Below are 16,383 nucleotides of genomic sequence, written 5' to 3'. Positions count from 1 at the left end.
ACCCACATATTCGCTAAAAACTGGCTTCATTAATCAAGAGAAGCAAAATGAGCAAGCAATACAAGCACATATGGACAGAATTTTAAATTATTCAGGTATATCAGGACGCAGCCAGTCGCATATGTTAAACAACAACACAGCTCATTTTCTTTTGCTATTTTCAGCTATTTATAAGTGTTTTCTAGCTCATCAGCAACCGTGCACGCAGGACCCACATTTACGCTGAAAATAAGATAGTTCGTGTCCTCCTATTTAATCTGCTGTTTAAGAGAATAGAAGTCGTTACACTCATATTATGCGATCCACATTTTTAAGCAAACAGTAATTATCGTGTGACGTTCAACTTCAACGTCGTTTTCTTAACATTGTTGTTTAATCCAACTTATATGAACATCGTATGAAACCTACAGAACTTTGAACTCGAAAGCTTTAAAGATTAAGAACAGCCATTCTACTTTTATATGATTCATCAAGTTTTTTGACATTTAAGTGCTACATTTTTTTTCCTTTATTCATGACATACGTTTTAAATAAGTTGTGATAATAATTACAAATTGCTCCACTGTCGCCACTGAAGCGAATGGGATGTACAACATACCGTATTAATATTCCGTAAAATCGTATTTCACTCTATCATTTTTATGTTGTTTTAATTTGTTAAATGGCCGTTAGCTTTATGTAACAGCCAGTTTTGTGACACACATACAAATTCATTTTTATTAATCGTTACTGTAATGGTCCTTTTTTCCACATATGGGCTATAATGTGTTACATTTTCCACACATAGGCTATACTGTGTTATACATAGATTTCCATAGCTACGGTATTTCTAAAGCGCACATTCGTAATTTCTGTGCCCATGAATTTCCAACAGAGCTATAGCACCTTTACTAGCTTTTTATCGAATAGGAAATTTATGCGTAACTTGTCGATGGCAATGAGGAAACTGTCTGTGGATTTAAATACGGAACGCATTACTAGCCAGTTGCTGGGCGTTACACCTTCTACATTGTCAACAGAAATCTCGATACTGTTACAGGTACGATAATCACGTACAAAGGAGTATACGTATTTGGTGGAATTCGTAATTTCTATCATCTTGCTGAGAACGTTAATTGGTTTACAGTCGGGAAATTCGACAGAGTTGAAACCAATCTTGAACTCCGATGTAAAGAAATATGTACCAAATCAAGAAATGAGCCTGAGTCACCGTTATTTATTGCCTCCTTTTGGAAACTGTCGCGGAAACAGATCGCTATACTCTAACTACCAGAAGGAACGTAGTAGGCCAAAATTAATTGAATAGAAGCAAAGGCAATTCGAGTAACTCTGAAGGCTTATCAGTCAACGATACAACAATCTGTGCGAATTGATGCTGGCCATAGTTCTATGAAGAAATCCTATGACACTCTGATAACTTTTAATGCCAATGTATGAGTATCTTCCATACGATATCTAATGGATCAGCTTAGAGAAGTAAATAAAGGCATCAGAAGAAAGTGAAACTATTAATTAATGATTTTAACAAAGTATTTCGTAAGATACCAAAATTGGATCACTATACACACCTATAAACGAACGGCTAGAAAACAATGCGAATGTGATAACTGGTCCTGACGTATTTTACGATGTATACGCTGAGAAACTAGCGTCTTTCCTATCGCTCACTTAGAAAATATTGCTCTTCTAATATACCACCAGGATTTTAGGATGGATACGCTGAGAAACTATCGTCTCTCCTGCCTCATTCTTACAAAATACTGCGCATCTACTATTCCTCTACGTCTGATAGAGAGTACAATCCAGAATAGTATAGAAAAATGTAAAATGTGCACAGAATTACAGCCCAAGGCTGTCAGTTACAATACTCAGCGGCATATTTTGGTCCGAATTTCACGACGTTCGAAAGGGAGGAAAGCTTCTCTCTTGAGTCAAGTAAATTTCTTTGAAGTTTAAAAATTCTTATTTTTTAAACAATGTGTTATCTTGCGAATAACAGAGGCAAGTAATCAAATAAATTTCACCTTTCTAGATTTCGAAAGGAGTGCTATCGGTTTATGCCCAATAAAATATCATTTGCAGTACGTGAACGAATCTGTTATTGACTCATGTAACGTTTACCCCCCAAAATCATACGCTATCCGGAACGGTAAGGGAAATAACACATGTTTATGAGGAAGTGTAGCAGAACTGGCAATCTATGCGGTGAAGTTAAACGAAGTAATAGATGTCGTAGCAGAACAGGCGGCTTGTTTATAACACTTTTGTTACAGGAAAATATCGTCCTTCGATGACTGTCTAGAATATACAGAGAGAGAGAAGCATTTCCGCATCTTGTATTGGCATGAGTATGAAAGAAAATTAATGCCCATAACACAAACTGATGAGTGCAAGAATAGTGGTAGATTCGCGGATTCTGTCAGATTACTAGCGAGCGCTACAACATGTGGCGAGCATGTGATTTCAGCTGCTGGGCATGTCGAAATGCCATAAATATTTATTAAACCAGCAGTACATCTTGTAATGCGTCCCGATCAGACAGGACAAATTTTGAAATTTAGACTGAAATTCTAATGTTGCTTTCTTCAGAAGTGTTATTGTTTGGAAGTGGGGGGACACAACAATGACCACCACAGGAACGGAATATCGAGAGCATAGTTACAATGTCCTACCCCCATGAACCAAAGACCTTGCGGTTGGTGGGGAGACTAGCGTGCCTCAGCGATACAGATGGCCGTACCGTAGGTGCAACCACAACGGAGGGGTATCTGTTGAGAGGCCAGACACACGTGTGCTTCCTGAAAAGGGGCAGCAGCCTTTTCAGTAGTTTTGCCTTGTAACACTAACCAAAACGGCCTTGCTGTGCTGGTACTGCGAACGGCTGAAAGCGAGGAGAAACTACAGCCGTAACTTTTCCCGAGGGCATGCAACTTTACTGTATGATTAAATGATGATGGAGTCCTCTTGGGTAAAATATTCCGGAGGTAAAATAGTCCCCCATTCGGATCTCCGGGCGGGGACTACTCAAGAGGACGTCGTTATCGTCTACGGATCGGAGCGTGGAATGTCAGATCCCTTTATCGGGCAGGTAGATTAGAAAATTTAAAAAGGGAAATGGATAGGTTAAAGTTAGATATAGTAGGAATTAGTGTAGTTCGGTGGCAGGAGGAACAAGACTTTTGGTCAGTTGAATACAGGCTTATAAATACAAAATCATATAGGGGCAATGCAGGAGTAAGTTTAATAATGAATAAAAAAAATAGGAGTGCGGGTAAGCTACTACAAACAGCATAGTGAACGCATTATTGCGGCCAAGATAGACACGAAGCCCACGCCCACAACAGTAGTACAAGTTTATATGCCAACTAGCTCTGCAGACGACGAAAAGATTGATGAATTGTATGATGAGATAAAAGAAATTATTCAGATAGTGAAGGGAGACGAAAATGTAATAGTCATGGGTGACGGGAATTCGACAGTAGGCAAAGGAAGAGAAGGAAACTTAGTAGGTAAATATGGAATGGTGGTAAGGAATCATAGCTAACACTTGGTTCAAGAATCATGAAAGAAGGTTGTATACATGGAAGAACACTGGAGATACTGAAAGGTATCAGATAGATTATATAATGGTACGACAGAGATTTAGGAACCAGGTTTTCAATTGTAAGACATTTCCAGTGGCAGATGTGGACTCTGACCACAATCTATTGGTTATGAACTGTAGATTGAAACTGAAGAAACTGCAGAAAGGTTAGAATTTAAGGAGATGGGACCTTGATAAACTGACTAAACCAGAGGTTGTACAGAGTTTCAGGGAGAGCATAAGGGAACAATTGACAGGAATGGGGGAAAGAAATACAGTAGAAGAAGAATGGGTAGCTCTGAGGGATGAAGTAGTGAAGGAAGCAGAGGATCAAGTAGGTAAAGAGACGAGGGCTAGTAGAAATTCTTGGGTAACAGAAGAAATATTGAATTTAATTGATGAAAGGAGAAAATATAAAAACGCAGTAAATGAAGCAGGCAAAAGGGAATACAAACGTCTCAAAAATGAGATCGACAGGAAGTGCAAAATGGCTAAGCAGGGATGGCTAGAGGACAATTGTAAGGATGTAGAGGCTTATCTCACTAGGGGTAAGATAGATACTGCCTACAGGAAAATTAAAGAGACCTTTGGTGAAAAGAGAGCCACTTGTATGAATATCAAGAGCTCAGATGGAAACCCAGTTCTAAGCAAAGAAGGGAAAGCAGAAAGATTGAAGGAGTATATAGACGGTCTATACAATGGCGATGTACTTGAGGACAATACTATGGAAATGGAAGAGGATGTAGATGGAGATGAAATGGAAGATACGATACTGCGTGAAGAGTTTGAAAGAGCACTGAAAGACCTGAGTCGAAACAAGACCCCGGGAGTAAACAACATTCCATTGGAACTACTGACGGCCTTGGGAGAGCCAGTCCTGGCAAAACTCTACCATCTGGTGAGCAAGATGTATGAGCCAGGCGAAATTCCCTCATACTTCAAGAAGAATATAATAATTCCAATCCCAAAGAAATCAGTTGTTGACAGATCTGAAAATTACCGAACTATAAGTTTAATAACTCACAGCTGCAAAATACTAACGCGAATTCTTTACAGACGAATGGAAAAACTGGTAGAAGCCGACCTCGGCGAAGATCAGTTTGGATTCCGCAGAAATGTTGGAACACGAGAGGCAATACTGACCCTACGACTTATCTTAGAAAATAGATTAAGGAAAGGCTAACCTACATTTCTAGCATTTGTGGACTTAGAGAAAGCTTTTGACAATGTTGACTGGAATACTCTCTTCCAAATTCTAAAGGTGGCAGGGGTAAAATACAGCGAGCTATTTATAATTTGTACAGAAACCAGATGGCAGTTATAAGAGTCGAGGGGCATGAAAGGGAAGCAGCGGTTGGGTAGGGAGTGAGACAGGGCTGTAGCCTGTCCCCGATGTTATTCGATCTGTATATTGAGCAAGCAGTAAAGGAAACAAAAGAAAAATTCGGAGTAGGTATTGAAGTCCATGGAGACGAAATAAAAACATTGAGGTTCGCCGATGACATTGTAGTTCTGTCAGAGACCGCAAAGGACTTCGAAGAGCAGTTGAACGTTATGGACAGTGTCTTGAAAGGAGGATATAAGATGAACATCAACAAAAGCAAAACGAGGATAATAGAAAGTAATCAAATTATGTCGGGTGATGCTAAGGGAATTAGATTAGGAAATGAGACACTTAAAGTAGTAAAAGAGTTTTGCTATTTGGGGAGCAAAATAACTCATGATGGTCGAAGTAGAGAGGATATAAAATGTAAACTGGCTATTTCAAGGAAAGCGTTTCTGAAGAAGAGAAATTTGTTAACATCGATTATAGATTTAAGTGTCAGGAAGTCGTTTCTGAAAGTATTTGTATGGAGTGTAGCCATGAATGGAAGTGAAACACGGACGATAAATAGTTTGGACAAGAAGAGAAAAGAAGACTTCGAAATGTGGTGCTACAGAAGAATGGCGAAGATTAGATGGGTAGATCACATAACTAATGAGGAGGTATTGGAATAGAATTGGGGAGAAGAGGAGTTTGTGGCACAACTTGACAAGAAGAAGAGACGGGTTGGTAGGACATATTCTGAGGCTTCAAGGGAATTTAGCATTGGAGGGCAGCGTGGAGGGTAATAATCGTAGAGGGAGACCAAGAGATGAATATACTAAGCAGATTCAGAAGGATGTATGTTGCAGCAAGTAGTGGGGGATGAAGAAGCTTGCACTGAATAGAGTAGCATGGAGAGCTGCATCAAACCAGTCTCAGGACTGAAGACAACAACAGTTACAATATAATACTACTGTAGAATTACGCCTGCTGCGGATGATCAATTTAAGTTAATTTGGTTACCTGCGATAATAATCATCAGGATCAGGATCTTTGTTGGCGAACAGGGAAGTCTGGTGTCGCTAGACCACATCTGTGTGAAATATAATGGAAGAAAATAATTAGGATCACACTGAAAAACATGAATTTGACTTCTTTAACTACAAATTTCGACTTTCTCTGTATCGTTCAAATCTGCTCGTAGTGGCACGCGGATTACACGCTAATCAACACGTCTCCAAAGAAATGTCCTGCAAACGTGAGTAACACGACTGCATAACAACATTCTGCATGTCATTGACGAAAGGCAGTAATATCATTTCCGGTAAACAAAAAGAACCATAGACTAAACGTAAAATACGAGTTATTATTTCAAATGTCCTGCAAACAAATAACTTCGGCTGCTAATACTCCGCAATAAGTAGACAAACGACAGGTAGGAGGCGGTCCGTGCCTCTCTTATTTCACGTAATGAATATAGAAAATATCGTAACAATGGCTGCAGAATTATGGTAGTGGTATTATACAATTTTATCTTTGCAGAGCGATATCACTAATCACTATCTATAAAGTACAGGTTGTCCCGCTCAAATGAGTCAGTGTATCTGAACATCTTGGAGCAGTTTCTGCACCCTCAGATACAAGACTTACAACCTAACATCATTTTTCAACAAGATGGAGCTCCGCTGCATTGGTCAACGGCTGTTAGCAAGTTCCTGAATAGGATATTTCCCAATCGTTGCATCGGACGTAGAGTACTCATTGCCTAGCCACCAAGTTCACCCGACATTATGCCGCTTGATTTCTTCATGTGGTGATTCGTGAAGGACCATGTGTATGTGACCAAAGTGGGCGATATTCCTACGTTGCGACATCGTATCACTATTGCGGTTGCAACAATAACGGAGGAAATGTGGCAAAGAACTTGGCAAGAAATTGAACATAGCCTCGATATTCTTTATGCTGCAAATTGTTCACATGTGGAGGTGTATGATAAATAAAGAAATTCTTTCAGATGATCTACTATGTGGTGCAATTTTCATTGTCGTATATACTGTGGTTTCTTTTTCTTGGATCTTTGAAACCAGGGAGTTTTTAGTGCGACACCCCGTATATTAGACGCCAGTGTGAGTGATTCTAGGGTACTCCTCCAGTATTTACACTCCTTATCAAGCAAAAAAAACAAACGCCAAACGAACTTGGGTCGTGTGTATGGTGGGCGCACATGGTGAACTCAGTGAGGTGCACCTCAGAGGTAGCGAACATAAGGCCTTTCTTTGGAATGGGGGACAGCCATCTTGAGGAAGCAGTCGTTTAGACTTACCTCTGGAAAAGTCAGACAGTTGCCAAGGTGCGTGTCTACAGTGCCACTAGCTTAGTCGTTTGAGACAGCGAAATATTACAACAAACGCAATACATGTTCGCACGAAAAGGAATTCATAAAAACAATGTATAGAGCTTTACAAATCCAGGTAAATTACTGAAGGGCTTCGTAATACATCTTGTGCTGTAAAAGTTGTCATCAGATGGAGTTTAATGAATGTAGTAATCATGTACATTATCTAGGAAGAGAAGGAGAGATAAGGAGAAAATTCCTGAGATTCATGAAAGTCTACAGGAAACTGTAAAGTTTTCTAAATGACCAAGTGTGGAGAGAACTAAATATTTTTAAAACAGAAGACATAATCAGAAAGTATGGGTCTCACACCTGAACAGATTGCTAGAAAAGGATTTATCAAACGAAGATATCTGATACAGACTGAATGTTAAAAGTGTAAGTAGGCTGTTTAGATTTTTATATTGGTAATGCCACGTAGCGCTCTGTATGAAAATCACTGGCTGTGCTGTGTGCAGTCTGTGGCTAGTTTGCATTGTTGTCTGCCATTGTAGAGGGGCAGCTGGATGTGAACAGCGCGTAGCGTTGCGCAGTTAGAGGTGAGCCGCCAGCAGTGGTGGATGTGTGGAAGGAAATGGCGGAGTTTTGAAATTACATATATTACGACTTTTGATGATATTAAGGTAAATACAGTGTTTGTTCCCTATTAAAATCTTTCATTTGCTAACTATCCCTATCAGTAGTTAGTACCTTCCGTAGTTTGAATCTTTTATTTAGCTGGCAATAGTGGCGCTCGCTGTATTGCAGTAGTTCCAGTAACGAAGATTTTTGTCAGGTAAGTGATTTGTGAAAGGTATAGGTTAATGTTAGTCAGGGCCATTCTTTTGTAGGGATTTTTGAAAGTCAGATTGCGTTGCGCTAAATAATATTGTGTGTCAGGTTAAGCACAGTCGTGTATAAATTGTTCTAAGGGGCCGTTTCATATGTCGACCCTTAGCCTAGGATACCTCACTGGAATCTTCTGATTTTTTCTTGAAGTTTGTGTATTTAGTGTAGCTTTTGTTTATTGTTAACGCGTAATTGTAGAGAGAATCTCCTTTGTAGTTGCAGTCTTTCATAGTTGTACAGTAAAACAGTTGTGGCATGCATGTAGATTTGCACCAAGTATTTAGCAGCTGCGCTTGTAAATAACTACATATTATTTTCAGTGCTATGTTAATGTGTTCTCCTATTTTTGCTATTCAAATTGTGTTTTTCTGTGTTATCGTGTGAAATATTGTGACAATAATGGCGTGTCAAAAACGTAACACTCGGCTCCAAAGTAAACTGAGAAATAATAGTGACGACGAGCGTAGCTTATCAGCACCACTGGGTAGTGAATTAACAGACATTAGAAGTAGTAATTTGGTAACTGTGCATAGGGATATGGAGCGGGCGGCAAATAATGGTGTAGACAGTCAAACAGGTAGTGAACAGGGAAGCATTATCGATCGATCGTTCGGCAACAGCTCGCCTCAGGAATCCGAAATGACAGAACACAATATTGCAAATACTGTAGACTTGGGTTTTGGGTTCTCACCGTTTTCTCAAATAAGTCAAGACACATTTTCTGTTATTCAAACTGCGAATATTGCCGGTTCAAATGCGTTGCCAAATAGCACTGAGGAACATGTTTCAGACACCAATGCATTGTTATTACAATTAATACAACAAATGGGACAAACACAGCAAAAGCTTCAAAAGTTAGACACAATGGAACAAAATCTTCAAAAGTTAGACACAATGGAACAAAATCTTCAAAAGTTAGACACCACACTTGCACAAACACGTGAAGATTTAACCACTGAGTTACATCGAAATGTCAAAAGGTCTGCAATGACGTAAAAACACAAATTTGTGAGCATTTCCAACCTACACTCCTGGAAATTGAAATAAGAACACCGTGAATTTATTGTCCCAGGAAGGGGAAACTTTATTGACACATTCCTGGGGTCAGATACATCCATGATCACACTGACAGAACCACAGGCACATAGACACAGGCAACAGAGCATGCACAATGTCGGCACTAGTACAGTGTATATCCACCTTTCGCAGCAATGCAGGCTGCTATTCGCCCATGGAGACGATCGTAGAGATGCTGGATGTAGTCCTGTGGAACGGCTTGCCATGCCATTTCCACCTGGCGTCTCAGTTGGACCAGCGTTCGTGCTGGACGTGCAGACCGCGTGAGACGACGCTTCGGCGACAACGTCGATGTACTGTGGAGACCTCACGCCCCACGTTTTGAGCAATTCGGTGGTACGTCCACCCGGCCTCCCGCATGCCCACTATACGCCCTCGCTCAAAGTCCGTCAACTGCACATACGGTTCACGTCCACGCTGTCGCGGCATGCTACCAGTGTTAAAAACTGCGATGGAGCTCCATATGCCACGGCAAACTGGCTGACACTGACGGCGGCGGTGCACAAATGCTGCACAGCTAGCGCCATTAGACGGCCAACACCGCGGTTCCTGGTGTGTCCGCTGTGCCGTGCGTGTGATCATTGCTTGTACAGCCCTCTCGCAGTGTCCAGAGCAAGTATGGTGGGTCTGACACACCGGTGTCAATGTGTTCGTTTTTCCATTTCCAGGAGTGTATTTTTTCGCGTCATGAAAATGCATTACAGAATCACGAAGAAGCCATAAAAGAACTGCAAACTATTGTTCATGAAAATCATGAGACCTTGCAAGGTAAAATTGTCTCAGTTGCATCTACCGATTCAGTTACGCAACTTGCAAAACCTCAGGAAAACTTAAAGAACACAGTAGATACCCTGAAAATTGGTTCAGAAAGACACATGGAAGAAATAAGTACACTATCGGAGAAAGTAGCCGAACTTTCGGATCAGGTCACTAACTTATCTACAAAGGTAGATGATGATCTGAATGACACAAGACCTGTAGCCTTCACTGACACAGAAGAGTATGAACAAATAAGAAAATTCAAACAAAATCAAAATCAAATCAATACACAGTACAAAAGAGAAATCCGGGAAGTACAAGATCAGCTGACACAGGTAATACAAGAATTACGTATTTCAGAGGACACTCTCGCTCCAATACGGGAAGAGGGACATAGAAATACGGAACAGCCACAAAATAATAACACAGGGCATTTCGGAAGTTATGAGAGGAATTGGCAAGGTACACCGAATTTGGGATGGAACCGCCGACAAGACGTAACAATGACCGATATGCTACTCGCCGACACGATGATTTTGACTATAAGCTGTTCATTACTACATGTAAATTCAAAACATTTAAGAATTCTGCCAACGACATTCATCCACAAGCGTGGCTCCATCAATTCTCTCATTGTTTTCCTCCCAACTGGTCATTGGAGCACAGGTTAGAATTTATGTGTGGCTACTTGGAGAATGAACCAGCTGTAAGAATGCGATCGGTCATTCACGATTGTCACAGTGAAGGAGAATTTTACCATGCGTTCCTCTCAGCATATTGGTCACAAGCTACACAAGACCGAGTAAAACATAGCATCATGATGATGAAACACTTTGAACAATCTGAATTTTCCAGTCTTGTCAAATATTTTGAAGACATGTTGCACAAGAATCAGTACCTATCAAACCCATACAGCCCCTCAGAACTCATCCGCATTTGCTTAATCAAATTACCTGAACATTTACGGCATATTATTTTAGCAGGACGTTGTGAAGACGACATTGAAGCTTTTCAGGGACTGTTACAAGAACTAGAAATTGACACTGACAGTCACGGGATGCGAAAACAGGAAAACAATTACTACATCCGTCACAATCCTGTGACGACAGAAACAATAACTGGACACGACAAGGCTATTCTTACAACGTAAATCGTGAACAAAACAGACACCACCCGTATGACAACCACTGGCAGACTAATAGTTACAGAGAAAGATCGCATTTCCGTAGTAATGAATATGACAGAGATAACCATAGAAACAGACAATATGATAATCAGAACTATTATTATTAAGGGAGACAGAATAATTTCAGACGCAACAGTTCAGCGCGCAGTTACTGTTCAGGGAGAAATTCTTCACCACGTGACCGACACGAAAGAAACTGTGTAAACTACCGACAAAACGACAGACCTGAATTCCATCAGAACAGGCGAGCTTTAAACAGAGCTGGGCCCTCTCGGCAAGGCGAATTTTTGGAAGTTAGGCCTCCTAATCCCAGTAACGACGCGCGGCAACAAAGAGACAGACAATGACTCGCGCCGCAGGCATACACGTGCGCCGGCTGGCTCTGAGAAAAATAACATTATATCTGGTGCTGCTAATGAGATTTTAATGCAACATTTTGGTGTACGTGAAAATACATTCTGGATTTAAAGTACTTTCTGAGAGATACCAGATGACACAGTGGTTAGTTTATGTGACAGCTACACGATTATTTCACGACGTTACTAATGTGTGACACAATTTACATTGTTGCTTTTGTGCATTGTCTTTTACTGCTCAGACTTTGATAAAAGAAACGGCATTTTTACTGTGATGAATGATCAGGACTGTCTTTATGGACTGTGAGAAAATTTTAGCTTTTGACCAACATTGTATAAACAAGTGTGTGCATTTGATATCTTTGTTATTGTAAATATGAAAATTTTTTTCAAATCTTTATTGGCCACTGCCCAAAAATATTTTGTAAAATTTTTTGTGGGGAGCATGGGGGCTATGTAAGTAGGCTGTTTAGATTTTTATATTGGTAATGCCACGTAGCGCTCTGTATGAAAATCACTGGCTGTGCTGTGTGCAGTCTGTGGCTAGTTTGCATTGTTGTCTGCCATTGTAGAGGGGCAGCTGGATGTGAACAGCGTGTAGCGTTGCGCAGTTAGAGGTGAGCCGCCAGCAGTGGTGGATGTGTGGAAGGAAATGGCGGAGTTTTGAAATTACATATATTATGACTTTTGATGATATTAAGGTAAATACAGTGTTTGTTCTCTATTAAAATCTTTCATTTTCTAACTATCCCTATCAGTAGTTAGTGCCTTCCATAGTTTGAATCTTTTATTAACTGGCAGTAGTGGCGCTCGCTGTATTGCAGTAGTTCCAGTAACGAAGATTTTTGTGAGGTAAGTGATTTGTGAAAGGTATAGGTTAATGTTAGTCAGGGCCATTCTTTTGTAGGGATTTTTGAATGTCAGGTTACGTTGCGCTAAATAATATTGTGTGTCAGATTAAGCACATTCGTGTATAAATTGTTCTAAGGGGACGTTTCAAAAGTGACACTGAAAGACCAAGGAAACATAGGGCACGAGTTCCTATTTGACCGTAAAAGGAGAATAACCTAGTGCTTGAAAGAACAGAAACAACTGAATAAAAATTAAAAAACTGCTATATAAATAATGATATGAGTTTGGTCGAGCTGTTGATGGATACTGTTGTCATAAGTTTCTATAATATATCTCCACTTGCACATTACACACATTTATTTAGTCAGCAATCGTGAAGGACTGTTAACGATTTGTATGACCTCGTTAAACATATTTAAAGTTTAAACAAGCAGTCTCGGGTGGCGGCAACATTTAATAGAATAACAGTAAACCAGTTAAGAATGAGTTTACGATTCTAAAAATTTAACGGTCAATACTTGAGAGATGTAGTATCGTAGATTCGGTATCTTACTAGCGTAATAACGTGTAAAAAGCGAATGATAGTATAGTTTTGCACACGGAAGTGACAGTATGTTGAAAGATCCTGTACAACTAATATATCCATACACATTAAATATTAGAACAGGGAGGTCTCCATCACTGGTACATATTGGAAAGTGCTGTCCATTTACTAAATACATATCGAGTAAAATTCGACAGAGGTAAGAACCAAATAGATTGTAGAGAACATTAGATGACAAGCATCCTGAGATATTGAGAGCTACGTATTTCCAGAACTATGGCTGTTATACAGTTTAGGTTAAATTTTTATTATTCTGGAACTATGTCTCGTAGAAGTGGCATGACGCCAAATGAACGAGACGATCTAGTACCACGATTTTGGATGCAGACGAGCTCAGAACATGTGAGTACGATAGCAGTGTATGGTCTTGATTTAAATGGAACTCATCTCAAGCTAACTGGATTTAAAGGATTTCATGGGACAGTGGATTATCAAGGCCCAGTTCTAGATGAGATACAGGTGTTATCACAAGGCCAATGCTGGAGTTGGGTTACACTTACAGTATCAGCTTACGCACTTGAGTGACCTTTATTAGTCACCGTCACTCCCTCCCTCTGAGGAATCATCAGCAATTCATCAAGGTCACCCTCACCCCTCCCTTCCACCTCGCTGACACTCCCTTTCCCTCCACCTACCACCCCCCCCACCCCTCCACGGTCTTCATATTTTATTACTGAGTACCTGAGAGGGTGGTTTCACTCTGCAGCTGTGCACCATAGAGACATGATTAAGGTTTAATAACAAATTAATGTTACGGTTTTTATCTTAAGTCATGTTAATAAAGGGCTTGGGTTTGGTTATTTCTTAATAGCAAATTAAAGTCAGTATTATGTGATATTTGTAATTCAAGGCACCAGGAGTCACCGCGCCTAGGCATATATGTAACCACTCTCATTTTTCGTATTACTCCGTATTTTCTACAGTTTTCGGAATTTTTCCACACTATTTAAATTTTTCCTTAGTTTTACGGATATTTCCACACTTTTTACAACGTTTCATATGCTTCCAAATTTTTACGTTTCTTATTCTGTTGCGTAGCTTCCATCCCACTGCTCTTGAAGTCACATCGCATTACATCACACCACGTCATCTCATAACGTCATGCAATCCCGTGCCATAACACGTCTGGACGTATCGTGCTGTGTCATTGTGCTCTCAGCTAATCACAGTGCGGTATCCGAATTATTTATCATTGCTAAGCCACCACTACTCCGCTAGTGTGTGTGTCACCACCGCTTAAGTATTAGAAAAGTAATGATGTTACAGTATATTAACGACAAGGTAACGAATTCTATAAGCACCACAGTTTGACTGACTTCCAACCGAACGTGCTATATGTATAAGAAATGCCACATTGTAATAGATATACCTTCGGTAAGCTACCACTGCATTAACAGTTCATGTAATGTCACAAACTGTTAGGGGTTTTGTGGAGTATTGATGTAGATGTACTTTATCTCTTAAAACGTGTACATTGTTGGAAATAATGACATCACTGTAAGTTTATGACGTAACAGCAAAATTGTGGGTTGGGCCTACCGATTTCAAACAAAATGTACTAGAGCTTGAGAATTAGCGCAGCACTACAAAAAACGCGCATATAGGGAGCTGACCAATACCTACAACCCCCACCCCCCACCCATCACAATGAAAAGTAAGCCGCCTGCAAGATAGAGCACACTTCTAACGACAACGCTTGGAATGTGGTCGTCAACACACTGCACCACCCCACCAATAACAGCAAAATTTACATTATTTTAGGTGTAATCGTGTCAGGTGTGACTGTCCTGGTTGCTGGTGCAAATGACTCTGTTGCTGTATCAGGCATTCAGCGAGAGTTCTTCCACCTACAGTAATAACGGCAAACAGGTACCGACGCGTCGGTGGAATTTCGTAGGCTGTACTGCTGACGTCATTCTCTCCATCTTTTCTCCCTAGACGAATCAGAATCAAGCTCCACATCCCTCCTGCTTTCAAAACTAGCGCTTATGTGTGGGCTGTCAGGCAGCCGAAAAATCCATGTAACGAAGCACAACACGATATATAATACTACATTACTATTAGTGAGGGTGCGGCGTTGCAAGAAGACATGTAAAATCCGAGTACTCGTAGGAGAGTTACCAGTCCTTCTGTGTCCATCATATAGGTAAGGATACTCTTGAGTTTCTTTCGGGAGGATTGGTGCAATGCAACGAAACAGCTGTAGTCCTCCTACATGTGGACCACATTGCGCGTATCGAGAAACATTTAGCAACAAATACAGGACTGTGAGCACACTGATAGGCAGTGAGATCTGCCACTAATCGCAGACAGAACAAAACTACATGTAAAACCAAATGAACTCTTGCAATACTAGAATGCAAGACTCGTAAATGCGAGGGTCGTTCAGTAAGTTATGCCCCACATTTTTTTTCTGAGAACATATTTATTGTTAAGAGTCAGAATTTGGTGACAATATACATGAACATGTGTTTCCCTTGCCTATTTTTCTCCATAGTCTCCATCATGTTCTATGGCCGTACGCCAACGTTGTGGAAGAGTATGTATTCCCTGCTGGTAAAAGCTCTTATCCTGTAGGCGTAGTCATATTTTCACTGCATGACTGACACTCTCGTCCTCTTCAAAGTGCGTTCCTCGTAGAGAATCTTTAACCTCCCACAATTCAGATGAAATTGCCTTTCTTTGAATCTTGTCGTCCGCTGTGTGCATTCGTGGAACATATCATGGCACCTCTTTGAATATCTGAGAGTCTCGATCATTGCAGACGCACTTCCAAAGCTGACCGACAACTGTAGAGCAAATTGTTTAGTTGTGATGCACTATTCAGCATGTCGGGCTGTGACGGGACGTGGCTGATCATGGAGCACTGTTTCTGCATTTCCTGAGGCTGTAACTTTCTCGTCCCATCGTCCAGGTGTACTCCTATCAACTGCAGCGTCATCGTACACTACACTCAAACGTTTATGGATGTCACCACGGTTTGTTTTTCTGTACACAAGAATTCGATAACAGCTCGCTGCTTGTAATGTGAGTTGTATGTAGACGCCACTTTGACGCTGTACTACGGCTCTGCCATTCGCCAGAAGTATTGGAAACTTCACCGGCACGCCGAACGTACATCAAATTTGAAGCACCAACAAGGGAATTTGTCTATGTATATTAAGGCTTTTTTTAAAAAAAAATGTGGGGCACCCGCTTCTGTCCCCGACTTCTCCCACAGCATCTCGATGTAGGCGTTCTGCGAGTGTCCATACAGCCCTGGCAATACTCGCCAAGCTGCCCAACACCTCAGAAACGATACTCCTTGCGTAAATGAAACGACAAGCTGTGGGGAAGAATCTGCACGGCATTAATGAATGGATATTGGCTGACTTGGTTGGTAGTAATTGCCAGAAAACGACATACGCAAAGTTGATAAAATTCAGAGACTGGTCAAT

This window comes from Schistocerca cancellata, chromosome 8 (genome assembly GCF_023864275.1).
Source record: "Schistocerca cancellata isolate TAMUIC-IGC-003103 chromosome 8, iqSchCanc2.1, whole genome shotgun sequence".
In the NCBI taxonomy this organism is placed as follows: domain Eukaryota; kingdom Metazoa; phylum Arthropoda; class Insecta; order Orthoptera; family Acrididae; genus Schistocerca; species Schistocerca cancellata.
Note: the sequence above shows the minus strand (reverse complement) of the source record.